General features: G+C 41.8%; 1 long non-coding RNA gene across 1 annotated transcript in view; it reads right to left on the bottom strand.

The window, feature by feature from the left end:
- The window catches only part of LOC140619819 (uncharacterized), a 38,350-nt gene extending 22,813 nt beyond the window's left edge, over nt 1-15,537 (bottom strand). Inside the window, exons 1-3 of the long non-coding RNA XR_012019663.1 lie at nt 15,174-15,537; nt 1,651-1,771; nt 937-1,119 (exon numbers count right to left, since the gene is read on the bottom strand). This is a non-coding gene — a long non-coding RNA (uncharacterized lncRNA). The remainder of the gene's footprint in view (nt 1-936; nt 1,120-1,650; nt 1,772-15,173) is intronic.
- Nucleotides 15,538-17,684: the final 2,147 nt, after the last annotated feature.

The following is a 17,684-nucleotide window of genomic DNA, read 5'->3' as shown; positions in this document are numbered from 1 at the left end:
TACTCTTCTGAGGCATCCATGCAGCCAGCCCCTCTATGCCAGCGTCAGTAAACTTTCTCTAAAGGGCCAGAAAGTAAATGCTTTAGGCTGCCTAGTTTGCCGGCTTCTGTTCTATGCCAGCTCACAGTGGGCAGCAGACAGCCATGTGCCAGGCGCTCTACAGCAAGATGATGGGTTTGTGACTTCCCTCCCATCTGCAGTGAGCAGACTATCTGGGCCCCCACAGTTGGATGCCTCAGGGCATGTGCTTTGCTCTGCTCCTCCCACCTGCTACACTCCTTGTACAGGAGGTGGAATCTTAAGTCGGGGTCTGAGTTCTCAAACCTCTTGTGAAAGTACTTCCCAGGCCCTCTGTCTGCCATCTCTCACTCCACCCAGCTCACCCCCACAAACAGTCTACCTCTACCTTCTGGGTGAAGTCTCCCCTCTCTGTCACTTATAAGAGGCAGACAGAATCACTGACTTCATCCCTCCCTCTGAGTAGCTTCGAGCTCTCTCTTCCTTTCCTTATCAACCCTCCAGAACTTAGTGTCTGCTGGAAAGGTCAACCAAAATCTCCTAGTCCTGGCTCCAGCCTCAGCAGACCATCCCTGTGAGCATCTGGCTTCTAGTAGGCTAGTTTTCATGTGAGTTCTAGAAGTTCTGTTCCTAAAGCAGCATTGACTGCTTGCCCTAAATGCTTTGAATAGTGCCCAGGAGAGAAATGTGTGACATAGCATTCTGTGGAAGAAATATCTGATAATGATAAACAGGCACCAGGAAAGAACACTTTCAAAAAAAAAAAAAACCTGGCAGCAGCATCAGATTAGGGGAGGAAGGATTCTGATGTGAGCCTCTGGCACAAAAAGACGGGAGACTCCCAGGTCTGAGGGATGAGCATGTTGTCATCGTGGCAATGGAGGACAGAAAATTGGGAGGGAGGTTAATTTATTTTACCTGGGTTGCACAAAGGCTGCTTCCAAGCAGGGCAGCCTTCTAGGTGCTCTGAGTCCAGGGCAGGCCTATGGAGGGAAGTGAGATGCAGTCGGTGGTGGAGGCTGTAGGAACCACAGCACAGATGTGGCTGGTGTGTGTCCGGGCCAACTTCCTGTCTGGAACTGGAGCCGATGCCTGCCACAGCTGTAGGAAGAGCCAAGAAATCTTGAGAAACCATGTGGCTTCAGCATATAACCACCACCAAGCACCAAAGAGTTTGGTTCTCGATTAGTTCCACTGTAGATTTAGATAAGATAAACGTCCATTTCCTCATCTGTGAAGTGAGGGGCTGAGCCATGCTGACAGCTGATGGCCTTTTCAGCCCAAACTTTCTGCAAATTCTCTGACACTGTTGGAAACTTTTCAGGTCTAAGCTGGAACTCCAAGCCTAGCTGTTTCTTCATACTGATGCCTTCTCTTGGTTGTATCTTCTTATTCTGTCAACTTACCATCTTTGGTTCTCTTTTCCTGTCACCTCACCCAGAAAGACAGTGAATCTGTCAGAGTCACTTCATACAATTGTTTTCTTGATTTAGCAGAAACTTGACTGTCTGCTGTGTGCCAAGCACAGTGCTAGACCCCGGGACTCAGCGACTAAGTTAGTCACAGTCCTTTTCCTCATGTTGCTCATGGTCTAGCCCAAGTCAGACAGGTAAATAATTGTAAGATACTTACCATGAGAGGGCAGCAGAGGGTGCTGTGGAAAAGTTGGGGGAGCACTTCTCCCAGTCTCCAACATCAAGGAAAGCCTTTGGGAAGCAGAGCTGGGATTGTTGCAGGCAAAGGGGAGCAGCATCTACAAAGACCCAGAGGCAGAAGAGAGAATGGCACATTCAAGGAAACAAAAGAAGTTCCAGATAGGGCTCAGAAGGAGAGGGGAATTTGGTGATAAGTGAGGTAGGAAAGGTAAGCCAGATCACCCAAAGTGACAAGCAACAGCCTAAGGGCCATTAAAAAGTTTTGAGGAAGGCGGTGGCATGGCCACATTTGAATTGCAGGAAGTTAGTTTGGGCTACCATGCTAAGATCAACCCATAAGCGAGGAAGGTTGAAAGTGGGGAGCTCTGTCAGGAGGTTACACCAGTTACCCAAGTGAGGGAGATGTGGTGGGCCTAGCAGTGTGGTTGCAGGAGGGATGGTGAGAAGGGTTGGAGAGACATGTGTTTGACAGAATCCATGAGAGACTGGCTATGGCAGGGTGAGAGGTAGGAGATATTGAGAGCAAGGCCCAAGTTTCTGGTTCTGAGCGGGTTCACTGGCTCAAAATTGAAAAACATGTTCATCCTGACATCTGCCAACATCTCCTTCAAGCTAATCTCTTAGAGAAAGGAATGGATACGCAAAGATAAACTAACCAGGCTGTGTAAGGAGGGCATAGAGTAGGGGCTTGGAGGACGGAGAAGGTGGGGCTAATTCTTGACTCAAATATGCATTAACTGTTTTGTGCTGGATGAGTCTGGTAAGAATTTGGGGGTCTCTGCTTCCCTCTTCTGCAAACTGGAGTTAATGTTACCCATCTAACTGGGCATAAAAAATATTAAGTATCCTTGTTGTTTAAGACATCTGAAGTCAAAACTTGTGTCTTTCAACCCAAAACATCCTAATTTATTTGGAATTCTAGGGTGGGAAATTTAAACTTAATATAGGAGGACAGGCTGTGTCTTGGAGGTTGTTAAGGGATAACAGTTTTTATATGAGATATGATTATGTCATAGTGTATAACTCTGTAAAGTGGTGTGATGTATGAAAGCATGGAATGTGACTTGTGGTAGTGTGTAGCATGCAATGTGTGATATATGATAGCATGTGATATGATAGTGTGTACCGTGTGGCATGTAGTGTGTGAGCAGAGTATATGATGTGACTGTGTGTAGTGTGTCTTGTGTGACACATGGTCTAGGGTGGTATATGATGTGACCATGCTGGTGTGTATTGTGTGATACCTGGTGTGTGGTAGTGTGTGATGTGACCATGTGGTAGCATGTACTGCATGACTCACAAACATAATGGCATGAGTTGTGTTCTAGGAAGATTAATCCAGCAGCACAGGGTGGTTTGGAAGAGGAAGTAGACACCAGGAGACAAAGAGGCCAGTTGGAGGCTTTTGGTTGGGCCAGGTGAGAGGTGGTGAGGGTGCTGGCAGGAGGGACTGTGCCTGGGGTAGTAGATGTGAGAGATAGGACAGCAGCATATGCCACCTGAGTATCCTGCAGGCAGCTCAAACTCAACATGTCTAGAACTGAAGTTCTTATCGCCCTTCTAGAGTCTATCCTTCCTCCTGCTTTTCCTCGCAAATGGAGAAACCATCCAATTGCCTGGGCAGGAACCTCTGAGTCATCTCAGCCCCAGCTTTCCCCGATCCCTCAGCCACACCAGGAACTTGGCCACAGAGAGCAATGGCAGTGTCAAGAGGCTTCTGCCTCTGCTCTGCTTTCCGAGGGCTCCCCCAGATCACAGGCCATAGGGCTCACTGAGGCTGCCATGGGGAGAGGAAGGCCACGGGCACACCCTTGTTGACATTTTGGGAACAGGGGGAGGTAGAGAGCAATCAGAGGAGTAGGAAGAACACAGGAACAGAAACAAAGGGCTGACAACGTTTAAAGCAGGCTGGTCCACAAAATCCAATCCAATACAGATGTCAAGGGGGATGACATCTGGAGGGAAAACTGTTCCATAGTTAAAGCTTTTGATTAATTTGATTAATTCTCATCCCACAAAACATAAGGGAAAGGCTATGCTTCCATGATACTGAGACACAGAATGCAAAGGCAAAACTTTACGCAACTCATCTTTTTTGGGCAGTATGCAAACTCAAAAAAAAAAAAAGGAGCAAGTTATTGAACTCAAACTTCAGCAGGTAGAAAGCAGAATACTTCACTCAAACTAGTACAGCAGCTATACATTTCTTTAGTCTGCAAACACTGGTGTGGAAAATAAATGTAATTTTCTTTGTTTTCCTACAATGAATTTTGCTTCTGTCTTGGATTTCCCTTTCACTTACAAGCTCATCCAAAACATTCCATGTAATATAGTGTAGCTGCTATGGAAAGCAATATGTGGTTTCTCCATAATTAATTTAAAAATGAAACAAAATCATCATGTGACCCAGCAATTTCACTTTCAGATAGACAGCCCAGGGAATTGAAAGCAGAAGCTCAAAGAGATAGTTTACCCCATGCTTAGAGCAGCATTATCCACAATATCCAAAAAGGCAGAAGAAACCCAAGTGTCCATCAACAGACGAATGAATAAACAAAATATGGTATATTCATACCATAGTATATTATAATGCCTTAAAAAGGAAGAAAATCCTGACACATGCTACAACATGGATGAACTTTGATGACATTATGCTTCATGAAATGAGCCAGACGCAGGACAACTACTGTGTGACTTTTATGAGGTTTCTAGAGTAGTGAAATTCCTGAAAACAGAAAATAGAATTTAGTGTTGAATGAGGACAGAGTTTCAGTTTCACAAGATGAGAAGAGTCCTTTTGATGATGGTAGCACACCACACCTGTATTTAATGCCACTGAGCTGTACATTTAAAAATGGTTGAGATGGAAAATATTATAGTTTTTTTTTAAAAAAGAAGCGAGAAGCAAGAAAGTGATTTTTAAAAAGGTTGATCTAAAATATTCCAAAGAAATTCAGTCACTTACATGTTATTCTCGGGCTTCTTAGATTTAAACTCAGGCAATAGCTTCTGTGGTCTCACTTGACATCATGGGGGAATAGAGGAGGCAATGCCTGTGGCATCTCTTCAGGCATCCAGTGACCCTGCCCCTCCAGACTCTCAGACCTGCAGTCCCCTGCTAGAAGGTCTCTGCCAGTTTCTGCTGTAGGACTCCTACTTGTGACCATGACCCCCCTTCAGGTCAGTCAGCTTCAAGCCCAGCATGGAGCCTAACACGGGGCTTGAACTCATGACCCTGAGACCAAGACCTGAGCTGAGATGAAAAATTAGATGCTTAACTTACTCAGCCACCCAGACTCCCCAGTCAGCTGGCTTTGATGAAAGCTCTGGTGGCTTCCAATACTGAGGTATTACAAGAAGTACTTCTTTTTTTTAAAAAAAATATTTTATTTATTTATTCATGAGAGACACAGAGAGACACAGGCAGAGACACAGACAGAGGGAGAAGCAGGGTCCATGCAAGGAGCCCAATGTGGGACTTGATCCCGATGCTGGGATCAGGCCCTGAGCCGAAGGCAGACGCTCAACAGCTGAGCACCCAGGAGTCCCACAAGAAGTACTTCTATGAACATTCTCATTTGTGCTCCTGGTGAACATATGCTTGCCCTTCTGTTGGGAATATACCTAAAAGTGAAACCGGGGTCTGCATATGTTCAGATTTAGCAGATATTGCCACACTGTTTTCCACTGAGGTTTACCAATTTACGCTTCCACCAACAGCACACAAGAGATCATGATTGTCCCATCAACACTAGATGTTTTTTACTTTTTCATTGTAGGCATTCTGGTGGGTGTGCTGAAGCGATGCATTGTGGTTTTATTTTTGCAATTCCCTGCTGATGGAGTTGAACCTCTGTACATAGGTTTATTCACCATATTGATACCTTCTTCTGGAAGTGTCTGTTCAAGTCTTTTATTCTTCTATTGGTTTTCTTGCTTTTTTATTGATCAGTAGAATTCATATATGCATACAGTACTTATACATTATATCTTTATGTATATGTTTTCCTTTTTTAAAGATTTTATTTATTTATTCATAAAGAGAGAGAGAGGCAGAGACAGGCAGAGGGAGAAGCAGGCTCCACGCAGGGAGCCCGACGCGGGACTTGATCCCGGGTCTTCAGGATCACACCCCGGGTTATAGGTGGCGCTAAACCGCTGCGCCACCGGGGCTGCCCTCTTTATATGTATATGTTATATAAAATTTATAGTATTATAATATATGAATACACATAAATTGCATACTATACAATTATATATTCTATTATATTAATTATATATCTATTCTATATATATTCTATTATATTAATTATAATAATTAATTATATATCTATTCTATATATAATTAATTAATATATATCTATATATATTATAGATATATTAATATATATCTATATATATTATATCTATATATATAATTTAATTAATTATATATCTATTCTATATATATTCTATTATATATTCTATTATATTAATTATATATCTATTCTATATATATTCTATTATGTGTATGAATCCCTTATTGGATACATGTATTGCAAATAATATAACTCCACTCCATAGCTTGCCTTTCTGCTCCTTTCATGGTATCTTTCCATACCTGGAAATTCTTAATATTAATGTGATGCACTATATTAATTTTTTCCTTTACGACTAGTGGTTTTTGCACCACAGTTAAGAAATCTTTACCTATACTCATACAGACATTTTTCTAAAATCTTTATTGTCATACCATTCATATTTTCATCTGCAGTCTATCGGGAATTGATTTTTGTGTGGGGGTGGAATAGAAGCCAAGATTTTTTTCCATATGGATATTCAATTGACCCAGTACCATTTATTTAAAAAGACTGTCCTTTCTCCAATGTACTGCAGTGTACTACTGTCACAAGTCAGGCGATCATATATGTGCAGGCCTGTTTATGAATTCTTTCTTCTGTTATACTGGCCAGTGTGTCTATTCTTGGGTCAGCATCACACCATCCTACTTACTGTCATTTCTTGGTGGGTCTCGGTGTCTAGTAGTATAGGTCCCCAGCCTTGTTGTTCCTCCTCTTCAAATGCACCTTATTATTTTTGCCCCCTTGCATCTCCATATTCACTTTTAAGTCGGCTTTTTAATTTTACACACACACATACACACACACAAAAAAAAACCCACTGGGATTTTTAATAAGATTGCATTCAATCTATAGATAAATTTGGGGAAAAAGGCATGTTGACAATTCTAAGCTTTCCAATCCATGATCATGGCATATAGTTCTATTTATTTAGATCTTCTTTAATTTCCCTCAATAATGTTTTGTAGTTTTCAGTGTAGAAGTCTTCACTAATTTTGTTACATGTATTCCTAAGCATTTTCATGCTTTCTTAATTTCCTATATCATAATTATCTATTTGTTATCTTACTAAATTCAAGTATTGATTGTAATAGTCTGTAGGGATTCTTTGAACTTAATTTTCTATTTGTGTCTGGCATGTGGAAATTGATTTTTCATATTGACCTTGTATCCAGTCATCTTGCTAAGTCCAATTCTTGATTCTAATTGTTTGTAGATCTTATGAATTTTCCATGTACACAATAAGTATCTTCAAATAAATATTTTTCCCTTCTCAATTATTAAGCATTTTACTTAATTTTCTTGCTTTATTGTACTTGCTAGAATCTCAGAGATAAGTTGAATAGAAGCTGTGAAGCCACATCTTTGTCTCATTCCCAATTCAGAAGCCAAGTTTTTAATAGTACTTTTAATTGGGATGTTTACTGTAAGACTTTGGTCTCAATAGTTTCAGATGAGTAACCTGCTATCATTCAGATCCATGTTTCTCTAGAAATGATGTGTCCTTCTTCTCTGGCTGCTTTCAAGTTTTTTTCCTTATCTTTACCTAAGTTTTCCAAAGTTTAATTTTGATGCATCTTGATGTGAACTTATTTGGGTTTATCATATGTGTGATTCTTATAGCTTCTTGAACCTGTAGGTTTGTGTCACAAACTTTGGAGTGTTTCCAATCATATTTCTCTGAAAACTTTTTCAGCTCTGCTCTCTCTTTCTCTCCTTTGGGAACTCCAATGAGACAAATACTAGCTCTTTTGTTACTGTCCTACAGGTACCTAAGGTTCTGTCCCTTTTTTATCCATCTGTTTTCTCTGTATGTTCAGGTTAAGGAATTCTACTGATTTGTCCTTAAGTTCGCTAATTCTATCCTGTCATCTCCATTCTATAACAAACCCACCCACTGGACCTGTTCAGTTCTTTTATTCCTCAGTTTTATAACTGACTTGGGTTCTTTTTTGTTTTTATAGCTTCTGTTTCTTTGCTGAAAGTTTCTATTTTTCATTAGTTCAAGATAACTTATAATTGTTTTTTGTAGCATTTCTACCATAAGCTCTTTAAAATCCTTTTTAGATAATTCAAACATTGGATTCACCTCATCATTGACATCTGTATTTTCTCATTCATTTTTGTGATTTTTCTTGTTCTTGGTATGACTAGTAACTTTTTATTGTATCCTGGACATTTTGAATATGATAATTCGACACTCGGAATTCCATATAATCTTATTTAGCGGGTAGGCCCCTCTTGAGGTGTAGGTAAGCATGTTCAGCTTTCTTGGGGCAGTGCTGACACCACCCCTGAAAAGGTGGGACCCTGACTCACATTGCCTCAATGAAGACATGTCAGAATTCAGTCCCCCAACACTTTCTCAGGAAAAGTGGACACCACCTTCCACTGCCTCATTATCTTCAAATGGAGGATAAGATCAGCTCTCCACCAGGATTCATTGATATCCAGGGAGGGCAACAGCAAAAGGCTGGCTCACACTGCTTTGTGACTGAAGAATGAGTGTAGAATCTCAGCTCCCTGTTGGCACCAGAGGAGAGAGAGTGTGGGCAGAGTGCCTGCTAGCCCTGCCTTTGACAAGCTCATTCAGACTTGTTGATTCCAGGTGGGGAGGTAGAGTCTCAGTTCCCCACTGGGCCATGCTGACATGGGGTGGGAGTAGGGAGGTTGCAGAAACAGTGTCTTGACTCCTCTGCCTCGTTCCACATTGTTCCGACTTGTTGATGTTGGGTGGGATGGAGGCTCTCCATACTGGGCTCCACTCATACGGAAGAGGATTATTTAAGGGAATGAGCAGGCGTTCTGACTAGCCCTGCTTTGCATACCTTGTTTAGTTCTCTTCTAAGGTGGGGTAAAGCCTCATCACTGGACCTTCCTGACACCAGAGGTGAAACCAAATGGTGACTCTTCCTGCCTACCACCTCTTCATCATATCCCATTGCCACAGGGTGGGGTGGAGACTCTGCTCTTCACAGGACCCCACGAACACTATCTGGATGGGGGATTTAGAGCACTGCCTACTTCCATCAAGCAGGGACTGCCTGCTTGGTTCCCCCAACACTACCCAGCAGTCCAACCATATTGCCACTAACTCCTTCTGCCAGGTGAGGGATGGAAGATTACTTCATGTTCAGCCCTGCAGACACAACCTGGCAGGGGAAATCAGAGCAAGACATCTGCTTCAGTGCAGAGTGGGGTTGTGCAAGATAAACCTACTAGAAACTTCAGAGAGGGCTGCAGGTTTGTGTTTTGCTAGAGTGTAGAGGGTATTGTCAAAAAGGTCTTCTTCTGACAGGCTATCCTTTCCCCAGGCCTTTGGCTGGGGGAAACATGTTTTTGTGTATGTCTGTTGGAGGTGCTGGGCTGGTGGCTTCTGCTGTGTCCTAGCAGGCATACGCGGGATACAATATGGAAACCCAGGGAATTCACCACCACATTGTTCCTGAAATCCCAAGGATCCTGAGCAGCCTGCCTCCTTCTCTCCACCTCTCAGACACTTTGTATCCTTGTTTATTGTATTATGTCCAGAGTTTTTAGTTACAAGGGGAAGGATCAGGGAAGAATGGGTTACTGTACCAGTAAGTCCCACGTTGTTCAATTTTCATTCTGTATTTAGATAGAATAAAAGCTAGCTTTTTCATATTTGATTTCTATTCTATTTCTATGAAACCTTTTAATTTAGACTTCTCAATCGGCTTTGTTCCAAGTTGGCAACTAAACTATCATTTTTGCTACCATCTCTTCTAGTAAGACCTGTCTGCAGAGATATATGGCAAATCAGTTCTATAGGAAAACCTAAAAGCTTTGACTTGCAGTCAGAGAATTCCTGTGGTAGAAGTATTACCATCACAGTTGAGCTCAAGCTACAACATGAGGTTGCTGAATGTGGAAGTTGGAAAGAGCATGCACAGATGGCTCCTGTGAACCTTCATGAGCTGGTTCCAGGACACCACCAGCTGCGTGCAGTCTTGCGTGCTCCTCTTTTCTCTGTTTCTGGAAGAAACCCTCCAAAGGGGTGGATGTTCTAAGCCTATGATAGGAATTTCAAATTTCTTTTTGTAACAACGCATAGGAAAATTATTGGGGAGGGGGGGCAGCAGCATCCCTAATCCAATCAAAGATCTGTATTTTGGGGGCTAATATTTTAATCAAGGCTTGGAGAAGAGCATTAGAACTTAACAGGCATGCTTGCCTCCCAACAGCACAGCCAGTTGCTGCAGCGAGGAGAGGGGAAGAGCCCACTATTTGGTTTGTGTATCATGGAGGGGACTCAAAGCCGAGAGCCAGCGTTTAATGCCTTTAGACAGTAAAGAAACTCCACAGAGGAGTCGTAGTAGAGGCAAGGATAGAGTATGAGGGTGGAGAAGCTTGTATCTGAGGACTAATCAATAATAAAGAACAAAAATGTCTTAAGACATTTCTTAGTACTTTTGCATGTGATATAAATACTGTTTCCTGTTTTCCTATGGAATTTTCAGAAAAATTTACTAATGCAGATGGCACTATAACTTTTATTTATTTGGAGGAGGATGAGAATAGTTCACATAGCACATCATGGTGCAGACCCTGTGAACGATGAGGCCACTGAGTGGGAGCTCTGCAGCTTCAGTACTGTTCTTCATCCTTTCTCATTTTTTTAAACTTATGTTTTGATCATTTTACATTTTAGGCATGCTGTGGAGTTTTATTGTTGTTCTGTGTTATAGTCCTTTCCCTGAAGTCTTCTTACATTATATTTTGTTGGGGCCCAATGATATTTCAATGGTCTTGGCTCTAATCAGCATACTGTCTTTGTGAGGACATTCTTGTGACTCAACCTTCAAAAATTCATCTACCCACTCCTGCAACCAGCACTGTCATTATCTTCTCTTGTGTGGCTCTTTGCAGAAGCTTCCTCTCTGATCCCCCTGCTGTCACTCTGGACTAACTATAATCTAACTCCCAGAGACCAGCCAGAGTGAGCCTGGTAAACACAAATCAGATCATAGTACTCCTCAGCTCAAAATCCCGCTGTATCATCCCATCTCAGAGTAAAAATCAGAATCCCTTCATGGTTTGTTAAGACTCTCTCATTCACCTTATTTCCTACTGTACTCTCTTCGGTCCAGGCACACTGGCCTCCTAACTGCTCCCAGAACACACCAGGTGTGTCCCACCTCAGGGCCTTTGTCCTGGCTGTCCTCCCAGAATGATACACTCATCCTCATTCTCGAAATATTCCCATGGCTCCGCCTCTCTCCTCCAAGTCTTTGAGCAAATGTTACCTTCTTAACGAAGCCCATCTTGCCAGCCCATTTAAAACTGCAACTCATTAAAAAAAAAAAAAGAAAGAAAGAAAGAAAGAAAAAGAAAAAGAAAAAAAAAACTGCAACTCATTGCTGTTGAGTTTAATAAGTTCTTTATAGATCTTGGAAACTAGCCCATTATCTGATACGTCATCTGCAAATATCTTCTCCCATTCTGTAGGTTGTCTTTTAGTTTTGTTGACTGTATCCTTTGCTGTGCAAAAGCTTCTTATCTTGATGAAGTCCCAATAGTTCATTTTTGCTTTTGTTTCTTTTGCCTTCGTGGATGTATCTTGCAGGAAGTTACTGTGGCCGAGTTAAAAAAGGGTGTTGCCTGTGTTCTCCTCTAGGATTTTTACGGAATCTTGTCTCACATTAAGATCTTTCATCCATTTTGAGTTTATCTTTGTGTATGGTGCAAGAGAGTGGTCTAGTTTCATTCTTCTGCATGTGGATGTCCAATTTTCCCAGCACCATTTATTGAAGAGACTGTCTTTCTTCCAATGGATAGTCTTTCCTCCTTTATCGAATATTAGTTGACCATAAAGTTCAAGGTCCACTTCTGGGTTCTCTATTCTGTTCCATTGATCTATGTGTCTGTTTTTGTGCCAGTACCACACTGTCTTGATGACCACAGCTTTGTAGTACAACCTGAAATCTGGCATTGTGATGCCCCCAGCTATGGTTTTCTTTTTTAAAATTCCCCTGGCTATTTGGGGTCTTTTCTGATTCCACACATGTTTATAGCAGCAATGTCCACAATAGCCAAACCGTGGAAGGAGCCTCGGTGTCCATCGAAAGATGAATGGATAAAGAAGATGTGGTCTATGTATACAATGGAATATTACTCAGCCATTAGAAACAACAAATACCCACCATTTGCTTCAACGTGGATGGAACTGGAGGGTATTATGCTGAGTGAAGTAAGTCAATCGGAGAAGGACAAACATTATATGTTCTCATTCATTTGGGGAATATAAATAATAGTGAAAGGGAATATAAGGGAAGGGAGAAGAAATGTGTGGGAAATATCAGAAAGGGAGGCAGAACATAAAGACTCCTAACTCTGGGAAACAAACTAGGGGTGGTGGAAGGGGAGGTGGGTGGGGGGTGGGGGTGAATGGGTGACGGGCACTGAGGGGGGCACTTGACGGGATGATCACTGGGTGTTATTCTGTATGTTGGTAAATTGAACACCAATAAAAAATAAATTTATTATATAAAAAAATAAAATAAAATAAAACTCACACCCCAGCCACCAAGCTCTTTATTATCCTACTTTTGGTCCCCAAGGCATCTTATCAACTTCTATTGTAGGAGATCATTCCCTTATTTATTGGGTTTATTGTTATTTGCTCCTCCCACTAGAGTGTGGTCTTCAAGATTCAGGGATTTTGTTTATTCTTTCCACTGAAATATTCCCATCATCTTATACAATGCCAAGCATGTATAGATACTCACGAAATATCTGATGAATTAATGAACAAAAAAATTAAAAGATACTAATTAAAAATGTGCTGGAGAAGAAAATGGAGACAAAAACCACATGTTTTCATGATCAGGATTTTGACAAATGGTACATTTTAACTCATCACTTACTCTTCCCTGGAGAAGAACCTACAAACTTGACTCTTAGCACCCACATTATTGTTATCAAGAGAAAACAGTTAACTATATTGTAGCCAGGACCTTTAGCTGCTGAGTCTCCTGCCCAGAATCCTGAGTTGGAGGAGATGCTCATCTTGTCTCATCAGAGCTTTGACTACTCAAAACTCAATTATTATAGTTTAATTCAAAACATCAAGCTTTTGTCTCCCTTAACCTCTCCCCTCCCCCACCCCCAAATCATACAGTAGACTTGTTTCAGACATGAGAAGAGAAAAAGCATAGCAGGAAGGAAAGGGAGGAGAGAGGAGAAAGAAAGAAGGAATTTACAAACCTTTACTTTTCTCAAAAACACCAACTCACCTGGGAGTACCAACCACACATCTCTGCTCCCACCCTCCTCCCTTTGATTCAATTAAAAAGAGCTACAAAAAATGTCAACCTGACGTCGGTCCAACTCACTTTTTAGCGATTGATGCAAAGTACACATTTGTAAAGTATATTAATTCTTCATAATGAAATACATTTAGTCCTCCAGAGATTTTTAGGAAGGTATAATTCCCAATTTCAAAAAATAATAGAATTTAACATTATTATGATTGGGTGACAAAAAACAAACTAGCTAAAAATACCCCATCATAAAGCATTTTAAGAAACGTGATGAAAGCTATTGAAACTACTTTTTCTTTTCATTATCAGTAAGTGTTATTACTTTCCATTTTGTATGTCATTTGTGTGTGCAAGTTATCTGCCAGGGCCTTGTAGAATGGGCAGCTTGGCCATTGTATTAACAGTGTGTATGTGTGTGATTTATGTATGTGAGTTTTGTATGTGATTTAAAGTCATAGGTAATAAACTCAAATCCATTCAGAGTCCAAGTAAGTACTGTAGATATCTGGGTGCAACAGTGAGTCGAAGCTTACAGGTGAGTCTGACTGGGGGCAGATGCTACTGACATCCAGACATGTTACTATTCAGGATTTGGCTCTGGCATATCCAGATTGTCGCATTAAAAGAAGAGAGAGAGAGAGAGAGATCTGTATTTATATGAAATCTGATTTACTTGTTGGCAACTATTAGATTTTACCATATGAAAATCACTTTTACAGATTAAAATGAGCCAAATAATAATTTCATGTGGTATGGCATACTGAATATAGGTCCCCAAGACTAACCTAGGACCAATAAGTGCTTCCTTATATGGAAAAAGTGTGTTTGCAAATGTAATTGAGTTAAGGACCTTGAGATGGGACATTATCCTGGATTATCTGGGTGGGCCCTAAATGCCATCACAAATGTTCTTATGAGTGAGGAGAAAGTAATTTTACACAGAAGGGGAGAAGGCAATATGAACAGAGATTGGGTGATGTGGCCACAAGTCAAGGATTGCTGGTAGCCACCAGAAACTGAAACATTCAAGAGACAAGCCTTCTCCTAGAGCCCCTGTCAGGAGCACAGCCTTGCCAACATCTTAATTTTAGCCCAGAGAAATTGATTTTGAACTTCTGGCCTCCAGAACTGTAAGAGAATAAATGTGTGCTGTTTTAAGCTACCAAGTTTATGGCAATTTGTTACAGCAGCCATAGGAAACCAATGCATATGGGTAAATATACATGAATTAATTCAAATATATACACATACACACATATATGTATATGTATATACATGCGGGGGTTCATGTGCATTTATATATAAAAGCAACATGCAGGCCAATTAAAGTACATCTGCAGGATAGATCTGTCCCTCAGACAATTAGTTTGTGTCTGTTTTAAACAGTTCACTACTAATCTTTCTCTTATCTATGGTAACTGGCACCGTGTGCTACTCCTTCATCTAATATGCATATTTTTTAAGATTTTATTTATTTATTCATGAGAGACACAGAGATAGAGAGAGAGGCAGAGACACAGGCAGAGGGAGAAGCAGGCTCCATGCAAGGAACCAGACATGGGACTCATCCCCCCCCACCCCCCACCCACTCCCACCCCCACCCCCCTACCCCCGTCTCCAGGATCCCACCCTGGGCTGAAGGCGGCGCTATACCGCTGAGCCACCCGGGCTGCCCCATCTAATATATTTTTAAATCACTGCCGATGGAAGGTAAAAGATTTCACCAAAGCATTACTTAATGCCTTGTATTTCCCCAAATCCCCATGCAAAGGCTTAATAACTCCGGATTTTCTTTACGTTTGATGCATTCATTGAGAGAAGAGTGACCTCACATACTGTCTTTGGATTCGATTGAAGTGCAGGATATCATGACATACCTGGTCAGGAGGGAGGAGAAGCTGTAGGCAAAACCTGTCCCTTTCACGGTGCAGGTCTGTGGGTGCGCTAGTCTGGCTGGTGCCTTCACTGGAGACCCTCGGCTCCGGAACTGGCCCCTGGCACCCCTGGCGCTATTTTCAGCTCTATGATCTCAGCTCTCGGGCTTCCACGAGGTTCATTATTTCTGTCTCCCTAAAATATACGCTTTCCTCGGGCTGCCTCTAATGTGTGGCTGCTGTCAGCAACCGGGAGTAACTCCCTGGCTTCCCCGGAATCAGCCCAGCAGCCCTCCTCCTGCTGTGCAGTGCAGTCGGGTACCCCAGGCCCACCGAGACCAGAAGCTTAAGGCAGAATGTGACTCCACCCGGCTTCCTCGGGAAAGTCTCATGGTGAATTACAGCTGAACCAGGAAGTGTGCTTCGTGGGGGAACGGATTTATATTCCCTTGCAAGTCCTTTGTCTTGCTAAGGGTAACCAGCAGCATGAAGGATGGCCATGGCCTGGCCGCAGACCTCGCTCAGAGTAGCGCTGGCCCAGAGCTCCCCCAAGGAGAGAGAACTCGGAGGGTGCGATTGGCTTCTCTTTCCCTGCTTCCTCACACAGGGCAGAGACAAGACAGACAAGACGGGAGAACGTTTTAGCGGCGCAACCATGCCGCTGGGCTGCACGAAATAGACCGGTTTCTTTTTAATCATAAGGGAATAATTTTTCTCCACTTAACCATCAGGTTTGTCCTTTGAAGTCAGATCTTGTGCTAAGTCCAATTTGCATGGACTAGTCCTGTAGGAGACTTTCTAATCACTCACAGGATTGACCTGTTTCTGGTGCAGGATTGCCTTGGTCTCCAAAGTAAATCTCATGCACTTATCTGGTACGTTTAGCAGAGGAAAACTTTTAAAAAATAATTGAAAATCAGATTAACAAGATTTTAAGGTGAAACATGACACAGCTTTCCTTGCTCCCTCTTTCTGGGGGTGGGGAGAAGATGTGTCTGGGAGTAATTTTTAAGTTGGGACTTTTCTTAAAGGTCAAAGGGAGGAGACTTCAGGCTTTGTGACAAGTCTGCTGAAGTCTGTCGCAGCACAGTGCTAGCACCTGAGACATCTGCTCAAGACAAGAGGACTTTTTTTTTTTTTTTTGGTCTGAATGAAATCAGATAGAAACAGCAGTGGGTAAACTAAAAAGTATTTAGCAGAGATCTTCCAGGGTTCATAACACTGTATTGGGCATGTACATGAGAAGAGATTAAATTCATTACAGGGATTAGAAATAAGGAGAAAAAACAAATACCAGAAAAGAAAAACTAGACCACCAAATAAGACAGACACTATATCAATGCCAAAAATATGTTTCATTCCAACTCTGAAAATAGATGTGCCGACTTCTCTAAGAAACATGTATTTTAAACTGTTGGAAAACATAAAAGCAAGCTTAAAAGTAATAAGGGGGCATGTGTTAGAAACTAGGGATTCTAATAACAAGCATTTTTGTGTTATTCTTAAATAGCTCTCCGCTTCCAAATGCTTGATTAAAGTCTCTGTTATTAATTAAAGCTAAGTGTGTACCATGAAGTAGGCCAAAGAGGAACACCCAAATTCTCAATACATACCTGAAAAGATTGGATCCCTCTGTGCTCCTTACCAATTCTGACTCATGCCACGCCAAGATTGTCTTGCTTCCAGCTTACCTATGTATACTTTTTTTTTTTTTCACATGACATCTGCCTTTCTCACAGGGCAGTAAGTAATGAGCTTCAAAGATAACATGCCCATTCATTTATTTATCGAATACATTGTTATGGAGGACCTCTTTATGCCACATAGAATTTCAGATGCCGCAGGTGCTTTCATGAACAGATAGAGCAGGTCCCAACTCCTGCAGAGTTATATTGCAGTATAACTGTACAATGTGCCACATGGACAAATGGACACTCCATTCTAAGGATGGCTGCTCACCTTCTATCTCCTCTGGATATTTCACTCTTATTTGCAGTTGTAATTGGGGACCACCTGGTTCAGATTTATTTCTGTAATGTTTATCTCATTTAATCCTGTTGTATTTTTCTTTTCAGACATACTGCAGTTCTCCACCGTGACGCCTGCCAGGCAGCCAGCATGGAGCAGAGTATCTTGGAGGGGCAAACAAGCTCTGCTCAGCCCATGCTTAAAGTGTTCTGTCAAGAACTTGATGCCAATGTGATACTCATTCCTTCATTTGCTATTTATTTTTCTTTTTCTTCCTCCTGTATGCTTTTAGCGTTGGTATGCTGAAATTTCACAATGATGTTACAGAGTTTGAATCTTCTGTCATTCATTGGGGCAGGTATTTGTTGAGCCTTTCCAACAGGGACACATATGTCTTTGAGGTCAGGGAAATTTTCACCAGAAAATTGCTTTATTTAATAAATACTTCCCCTCAGGACGCCTGGGTGGCTCAGCGGTTGAGCACCTGCCCCTGGCTCAGGGCGTGATCCACAGTCTCAGGATCGAGTCCCACATCAGTTTCCCTGC

This window comes from Canis lupus, chromosome 1, assembly GCF_048164855.1.
Source record: "Canis lupus baileyi chromosome 1, mCanLup2.hap1, whole genome shotgun sequence".
Classification (NCBI taxonomy): Eukaryota; Metazoa; Chordata; class Mammalia; order Carnivora; family Canidae; genus Canis; species Canis lupus.
This window is presented reverse-complemented; position numbering and strand designations above follow the sequence as displayed.